The following is an 8,381-nucleotide window of genomic DNA, read 5'->3' on the forward strand; positions in this document are numbered from 1 at the left end:
TGTGTGTGTGTATTTTCAGTAGAGACAGGGTTTCACCATGTTGTCCAGGCTGGTCTTGAACTCCTGAGCCCAAGTGATCCACCCACCTCAGCCTCCCAAAGTGTTGGGGTTATAGGCATGAGTCACTGCACCCGGCCATGTCAGAGTATTTTTTTACTGGTGATATTTATCTGGATTACTTGGTTGGTGTCTGCTTGATTTCCACACTGAAAAAAGGTGGGTTTTTTGTTGTTGTTTTACAAAAACTGAATGGGGCCAGACACGGTGGCTCACACCTGTAATCCTAGCATTTTGGGAGGCTGAGGTGGGCAAAGGCTGAGGTTGGGAGTTCAAGACCAGCCTAGCCAACATGGTGAAACCCAGTTTCTACTAAAAATATAAAAATTAGTCAGGCATGGTGACGTCAATGCACCTGTAATTGCAACTACTCGGGAGGCTGAGACAGGAGAATCGCTTGAACCCGGGAGGCAGAGGTTGCAGTGAGCTGAGATGGAGCCACTGCACTCCAGCCTGGGCAACAGAGTGAGATAGTGTCTCAAAAAAAAACCCAAAAAACAAAAAAAACCCGAATGGGTAAACTGAAAAAGTTATCTTTCTTTCCCTTTGTAGTTTCAGGAGATACTTTGAGACTATGCAAATCCTGTTTCTCCTTGTACTTTCATCCCCTAATTTTAGCATCCATCTGTGGACCCTGCTTGCAACAATGATTACTGTGATGTTTGCCTGATGATTCTCTGTTTCCCTCTTGTACATTTATTTATTGGAATTCTTTGTAAGCAAGAGCTGGCCCTGCTTCTCCATTTATTCATGCATTTGATTATTCATAATCAGATTTTGTTCTATGGGTGAAAGTTGAATAATATTTTTTGCGGCTCAAATTGTTCTCGCTTTTACCATTTTAGGAGCTCCTTCCAGTTGTCTCCTGTGTGCTTCTGGTAAGCCCCTGTCTTTTTTTGCTTTTCAGTGTTTCCTTAATTTCCTTTACTATAAAATAGTCCAGGCTCATCTTGTGACTTTGCTGCCCCAGCCCTACAGTCAGGCACTTGTCCACGGAGTCTGGTTTCCTTTATTGGAGAACGCTGTTTAGAAACCAAGGTCTGGTTGCTAGGGGTGTTCATTGCTACAGGAGTTATCATTGCTAATAGGTCCTCTTAGCAGACAAAGCTAGGAAACAGATTATTCAGCACCTATCTGTATACATGTATGCTAAAAAATACAAGTTTGTACTGATACCTCTTATTCTGATCTAACCTTACAAATTTCATTTTATTTTAGTCTTTCCCTTTTCATTATGACATCTTTCTCCAACAGTGAAAAACCCTTTCAGCCATTTTCTTAGCTGGGATGAAGGTTATTTTCCACTGGTTTTGCTCCTATTATCGTGGCCCTGATTAACACACATTTGCACGTGTGGACTGTAGAGTATTTGACTCAACTCACCTTTCAGATAGTAACATCTGGAGGCAGAGGTGAGTGTTTCTGATTTTATTTTATTTTATTTATTTATTTTTATTTTTTTTGAGACGGAGTTTCACGTTTCACTCTTTGTTGCCCAGGCTGGAGTTCAATGGCGCGATCTCAGCTCACCACAACCTCCGCCTCCCAGGTTCAAGTGATTCTCCTGCCTCAGCCTCCGGAGTAGCTGGGATTAGAGGCTTGCGCCACCACGCCCGGCTAATTTTATATTTTTTAATAGAGACAAGGTTTCTCCATGTTGGTCAGGCTGGTCTCCAATTCCCAACCTCAAGTCATCTGCCGCCTTGGCCTCCCAAAGTGCTGGGATTACAGGCGTGAACCACCACACCCGACTGAGTGTTTCTGATTTTAAATACTCTGTGATTCTGCACGCAGAGCTGCACTAGGATGTACTGAATGCTTAATCAGTGTCTTACCTGCTGAATACCCCATTTGGATCTGTGCCTACTCGGCTACACTGTCCCTCTCTACAGTTCACAACTCTCTTGCCAATTGTATTTGTCTTAAACAATACTCCCATCCAGTTCCTAGCTTTAGAATTCTTTGTAAGATGAGAACTGTAGCCTAATGTTAGAAGCTATAAAGCCTGCCGGGTCCAAGATCAGAAACCGCTACCACTCATTTACCTACCACCCGCTCTTGGTAGGCATGTGTCAGTAGAACGGATTAATTGGAAGTAAACTGGAATAGGACGGAGTGCAGAGACCCATGCTGCCTGGCTTTGCCACCTGTGACCAGAACTTGTCACTTCACTGCTCTGGAGAGTGGAGGTCTATCAGAGCAGGCGAGCGTATTAGTATGACAAACGTAGTGGCTTAAAACAACACCCATTTAGCATTTCACAATTCTGTAGGCCAGAAGGCCGAGCATTGCATGACTGGCTCCTTTGCCGGGGGTCCTAGAAGACTAAACTTAGAGTGTCAGCTGGAGTTTCAGGGCCTCTGCCAGGCTCATATGGTTGTGGAAAATTCTGCTCCTTGTGGCTATAGGACTGAGGTCCCCTGCCCCCTCACCCCTATTTTCCATTGCTGACTGCCAGTCAGGGGCCACTCTCAGTTCCTAGAGGCCCCCGTATTTCCTTTCCATGTGGTCCCCTCCATCGCCGGTGACACAGCCTTTCTCCCACATGGAGTCCTGCTCACACTTCAGTTCTTTTTGCCAAGAGGAGCCATCCTTGTAAGGGCTCACCAGCTTCGTTCTGGCCCACTCAGGGTAATTTCCCTGTCTCACGTCGACTAATGTGGTCGGCAAATACCTGCAGACTAGCTTTTGCTACACAGTGTGCCATGATCCCAGGAGTGATGTCTCATATTGATGGGTTCCGCCCAAACACAGCAGTGAGGGTCACTGGAGTTATCTTAGCGTTCTGCCAGCGGCAGCTCAACACGATCAGGTCTTAATTCTGGCACCAAAGTGTTTACCCGTGGATCTGTGTCCCATGGTTCCCCTGACAAGTTACCTCAAACTTGGTGGCTTAAAAACGACAGAAATGTATTCTCACAGGTCTGGAGGCCAGCAGTGTGAAATGCAGGTATCACCAGGACCACACTCCTTCTGACAGCTGTAGGGGAGAATGCTTCCTTCTTTTCCCAGCTTTTGGTGGCTCCTGGTGTTCCTTGGCTTGTGGCTGCACCACTCCCTTCTCTGCCTCTGTCTTCACATGACCTTCCCCTGTTGGTGTATGTCTGCATGTCCAAATCTCCCTCTCCTTTTTCTTATAAAGACATACGTCATTGAATTTAGGGCCCATCCTAAATCCAGGACAATTTCATCTTGACATCCTTAACTGATTTTATCTGCAAAATCTGTATTTCCAAATAAAGTCACTTTCTGAGATTTCAGGTGGACAGTTATTTGAGGGGATAGTACTCAACCCACTAGATTCAGGATTGTGGGAAGAGTTGCTTACTAAACTCTGGTTCACAGAGCTGCCAAAGAAAAGAGATTTCTTTTTAGACCTAGGAGAGAAGGCAGGTTTGGCTGTGTGGAGGCTGGGGCCCATCCTCAGGCCATCTGCTCCCCTCATGGTGACACAGATCTGAAAACCAGGTGGGTAGAAGGCTGGGCTAGAGGCCCTGTGTCCTTAAGATCCAGACACTTTGCAGTATAGTCAGCTCACAGTCTCTGTCTCCGTGGATTCAACCACTGATGGAAAGTATTTGAGAAAAGAAACAAAACTGGCCAGGCGTGGTGGCTTACTCCTGTGATCCCAGCACTTTGGGAGGCTGAGGCGGGCAGATCACAAGGTCAAGAGATCGAGACCATCCTGCCCAACATGGTGAAACCCCATCTCTACTGAACATACAAAAATTAGCTGGGCGTGGTGGCGTGCGCCTGTAATCCCAGCTGCTCAGGAGGCTGAGGCAGGAGAATCGCTTGAACCTGGGAGGTAGAGGTTGCAGTGAGCCAAGGTTGTGCCACTGCACTCCAGCCTGATGACAGAGCGAGACTCCATCTCAAAAAAAAAGAAACAAAACTGACAATATAATGATTAAAAAGAGTACAAATAAAAACAGTATAAAAATTATTACATGCCATTTACATTGTATTCGATACTGTAAGTAACCTAGAGATGGTTTAAAGTCTGTAGGGAGGAAGTGCGTAGGTTATATGCAAATACTGTGCTATTTTATATCAGGGACTTGAGCAATTGTAGATTTTGGTATCCTGGGGGCGGAGGGGGTGTCTTGGAACCAGTCCCCTGCCGATGCCAAGGGATAACTGTACCAGCAACTTGCCTCTGTACAGAGAGCTCTGGTTGAGTGTGACACTGTCGCTGTAGGATGGGCAGGGGACAGATTGTGGTAGCCCTGTGGCAAAGACGGAAAACTGAGGTCAGAGAGCTGAAGTAATTGCAGAGTTTTGTACTTAGAAGGGACAGCAGTGTTTGGTCCAGCAGTCTTGAAGTGTCAGGCCAGTTCCTGGGGCTAGAGAGAGGCTGATCCTTCAGCACCTCTCTAGCCCGAGGTGGCCTGGGCCTCACCTAGAAAGTTCTGATTCAGGACCAAGATGAGGCCTCAGTGGTGCCACTGGGTTAGGGACCCACGCACAGATGCAGTCCAAGACTGGAATCTGTTTCATACCTCCAAGTGAAGAGCTTCAAAAAGGGAGCAAAAAGCACCCCCCACCCCACCCCGTCCAGCCACCGAGCACCCTCCCACCCGCCCAGCTTATCAGTAAGCCTTGCCTTCCATTCCCGGTTTGTTTGGTTTTTTTTACCCCGAGACAGGGTCCCATTCAGTCGCCCAGGCTGGAGTGCAGTGGCTCCATAATGGCTCACTGCAGCCTTGACTTCCCGGGCTCAAGTGATCCTTCCACTTCAGTCTTCCAAGTAGCTGGGACTACAGGCATGTACCACCATGCCCAGATAATTATTGTATTTTTAGTAGAGACAGGGTTTTGCCATGTTTCCCATACTAGTCTCAAACTCCTGGGCTCACGCAATCCACCCCCTTTAGCCTCCCAAAGTGCTGGAATTATGGGAGTGAGCCACCATGCCCGGCCTCGTTAAATTTTTTTTTTATACAGAGTCTCGGTCTGTCCCCCAGGCTGGAGTGCAGTGGGGCTCCTGCCTCCCGGGTTCACGCCATTCTCCTGTGTCAGCCTCCCGAGTAGCTGAGACTATAGGCGCCCACCACCACACCCAGCTAATGTTTTGTATTTTTAGTAGAGACGGGGTTTCACCGAGTTGGCCAGGATGGTCTCGATCTCCTGACCTTGGCCTCCCAAAGTGTTGGGATTACAGGCGTGAGCCACAGCGCCCAACCCCTAAATTTTTTTAAATGCAAGAAAATACAGTTGTATTGCTTATACTTTCAGGGCAGGAGAGGATTTTCCAAGCATGTTACTAAAAGCAGAAACTTTAAAAAGGAGAAGTATGATATATTTGCCTTTACCTCTTTAAAAATTATGTCAATAATGCCAGTTAACAAAATTAAAAGGCAAACAACTAATTAGGAAGAATATTTGTAACATGTGACAAAAGGTTAATATTTTGCCATACAATAAACCAATAAAAAACATGAACGTATCAGCAAAAATGGGCAAAGAAGGTTGGGTGCAGTGGCTTATGTCTGTAATCCCAGCACTTTGGGAGGTGGAAGTGGGTGGATCACCTGAGGTCAGGAGTTTGAGACCAGCCTGGCCAACATGATGAAACCCCGACTCTATTACAAATACAAAAATTAGCCGGGCGTGGTGGCACGGGCCTGTGATCCCAGCTACTTGGGAGGCTGAGGCAGGAGAATCACATGAACCCAGGTGGGGAGGTTGCAGTGAGCTGAGATCATGCCACTGCACTCCATCCTGGTCAACAGGGTGAGATTCTGTTTCAAAAACAACGAAAAAAAACGGGCAAAGAAGAGTAACAGGCAATTTGTAAAAGGAGTAGAAATAAAAAAGTCAACCTTGATAATCAAAGAAATACAGATTAAAATAATTAAGTAATTTTTAACCTATCAAATTGTAAAGATGGAATAATTTAATACTCAGTGTTGGTGAGAATCCTGTGAAATAGGCACTCATACACAGGTAGTGGGAGTATGGAACTAGTTAAATCTTGATCAGGGACAGTGGTACGTGCCTGTAGTCCCAGCTTCTTGGACAGATGAGGCTGGGGAGGATTGCTTGAGTTTTGGAGTTAGAGACTAGCTCGGGCAATGCAGCAAGACCCATCTCTACAAAAAAAAGTTAAAAATTAGCCCAGCAGGCTTGGTGGCATGTGCCTATAGTCCTAGCTACCTGTGAGGTGGGAGGATCCCTTGAGCCCAGGAGTTGAAGGCTGCAGGGAGCTATGATCAGGGCACTGCACTCCAGCCTGTGCCACAGAAGTGAGACCCTGACTCTATTAAAAAAAAAAAAAAGAATAAAACTTAGAACCTTGAGGGTTTTGTTTTGTTCCTTTTTGAGACAGAGTCTTACCCTGCCACCGATGTTAGAGTGCAGTGTGGTGGTCTCACCTTACCATAGCCTCTGCCTCCCAGGCTGAAGGGATCCTCCTGCCTCAGCCTCCTCAGTAGTTGGAACCACAGAGGCGTGCTACCATGCCTGGCAATTTTTTTTTTTTTTTTTTTAGAGACGGGGTTTCACTGTGTTGGCCAGGCTAGTCTCAAACTCCTGGGCTCAAGCCATCCACCCGCGTCGACCTCCCGAAGTGTTGGGATTACAGGCGTGAACCACCGTACCCGCAGCCGGTGGTTTTTTCTTTTAGCCTGAGGATAGGGATCCTTGTCCATGCAGGTCTTCTGCTGGCTTTGGTGGAAAGCTGGCTGTGGTGTAAGCCAGAAAGGACCACTGCCTCTGCTCAGGATGGTAGCTTCAGCAAATCATACAGTAAGTTCCTAATAAATACTTGTTGACTGCAACCCCTGAGGCCAGGGACTGCCTCCCAGCCAATTTTATCCCTGCATCTCAGGATTCCTTTCATTCCTGGAAGATCCCTTCTGATCCTTTTCTTTGCTCCCTGCTGGGGAACAAGGAGCGAGCAGAGGAGGAGGCAGCCAGCTCACCAGAAGCGCCTCGCCCACCCGCACAGGGATTACTGGGCTGCTGTCCTGGAGGGACCAGGAGCGGGGCAGACCTGGACCAGCTATATTGTTTCACTTATTTTACTGGAAGCCCTAAAAGTTGTATTTGTGTGGGAACAAGTGGGGTGGGATATGGGTGTGTATCTTGTTATTTGAGAGAGCCCTGTAAGATTGAACAGTCTGCACTCTGTCCTTTCCTGGAAGCAGAGGGCCCCGGCCAGTCCCCAGGGACTGGGCGCTTGTTTTCTTAGAGCACAGCGTGCTTGAGGCCTGGGGCCAGGTTTAGCCGCGCTGGCCTGCAGGGAGGCTGGCCCTGCTTTCCCTACCAGGAAACAGAGAGGACAAGGCTTTGAGCCCTGGAATTCCTCCCTGCCTCCGCCCTTCTCTCCTCCTGCTCACTGAGGGCGCATCCTGTGCCCTGTCATCCCAGGCCCATGTGACTCCGATTGGTGTATCTGTATTCCAGTTCCAATGCTGACCGTTTCTCCAGGGCTGGCTATTTTCCATCTGATAGGCTGGGCAAGTTCTCAGGATACCAGGTCCCTGGGTGGTTTCCAGGGGCAGCAAGCCACGCCGTTCCCATCTCCCTTCCCAGAAAGGTGCAGAAAGTACAAAGTCACCCACTCCCTCAGGCCCAGGCTGCTGACCAAGTGCCAGGTCTCAGAACAGAAATTCCACGTCTCAGTTCCTGTTCCCGGCTCCTCGGGACGCTCTGTGGTGCCTCCCACGGCAGAAGCCTTGGCCGTGGGTAAACTGGTGTGTGCAGTGGCTCTGCTGGCCAGCTCCCGGCTGTGGCCATGGTGACTCTGGCATCACTCCCTCTTGATGGCACTGGGCCCCCTCCCCCAGCGTTTCAGGATGTGTGTGATGGCAGGGAAACTCAAAATTTCCATGAGCCAGTGAGAAATTCTAGAAACAGCCTGTACTTGTGGACTTTCCTTTTTCTTCCCCTGCCACAGGGAAGAGTGAGAATGTTATTTTTGGTGGAATTATCAGCTGGTTGACCTTCTCAGGGATGTGGAAAGGGAGGCTGCCTGCCCGGGCCTCTCTCCCATTGCCTGCCTTTGTGTCCCCTGCCCCACCTCACTTTATGTTTAGAAAAAAAAAAAAAAAAAAACACTGGCAGGCGCAGTGGCTGATGCCTGTAATCCCAGCACTTTGAGAGGCCAAGGTCGACAGATCCCTTGAGGTCAGGAGTTCAAGACCAGCCTGACCAACATGGCTAAACCCTGTCTCCACAAAAAATACAAAAATTAGCCAGGCGTGGTGGTGGGCGCTTGTAATTCAGCTACTCGGCAGGCTGAGGTGGAAGAATCTCTTGAACCTGGGAGGCAGAGGTTGCAGTGAGCCGAGATTGTACCACTGCACTCTAGCCTGGGC

General features: G+C 48.3%; 1 long non-coding RNA gene across 1 annotated transcript; it reads left to right on the plus strand.

The window, feature by feature from the left end:
- The first annotated feature begins 807 nt into the window (after window positions 1-807).
- Window positions 808-3,934, plus strand: LOC105531012. The gene is made up of 3 exons (XR_001004726.1): window positions 808-1,469; window positions 1,699-1,703; window positions 1,814-3,934. It is a non-coding gene; the product is annotated as an uncharacterized LOC105531012 (long non-coding RNA).
- Window positions 3,935-8,381: the final 4,447 nt, after the last annotated feature.

Source organism: Mandrillus leucophaeus, unplaced genomic scaffold, assembly GCF_000951045.1.
Source record: "Mandrillus leucophaeus isolate KB7577 unplaced genomic scaffold, Mleu.le_1.0 Scaffold86, whole genome shotgun sequence".
NCBI lineage: Eukaryota > Metazoa > Chordata > Mammalia > Primates > Cercopithecidae > Mandrillus > Mandrillus leucophaeus.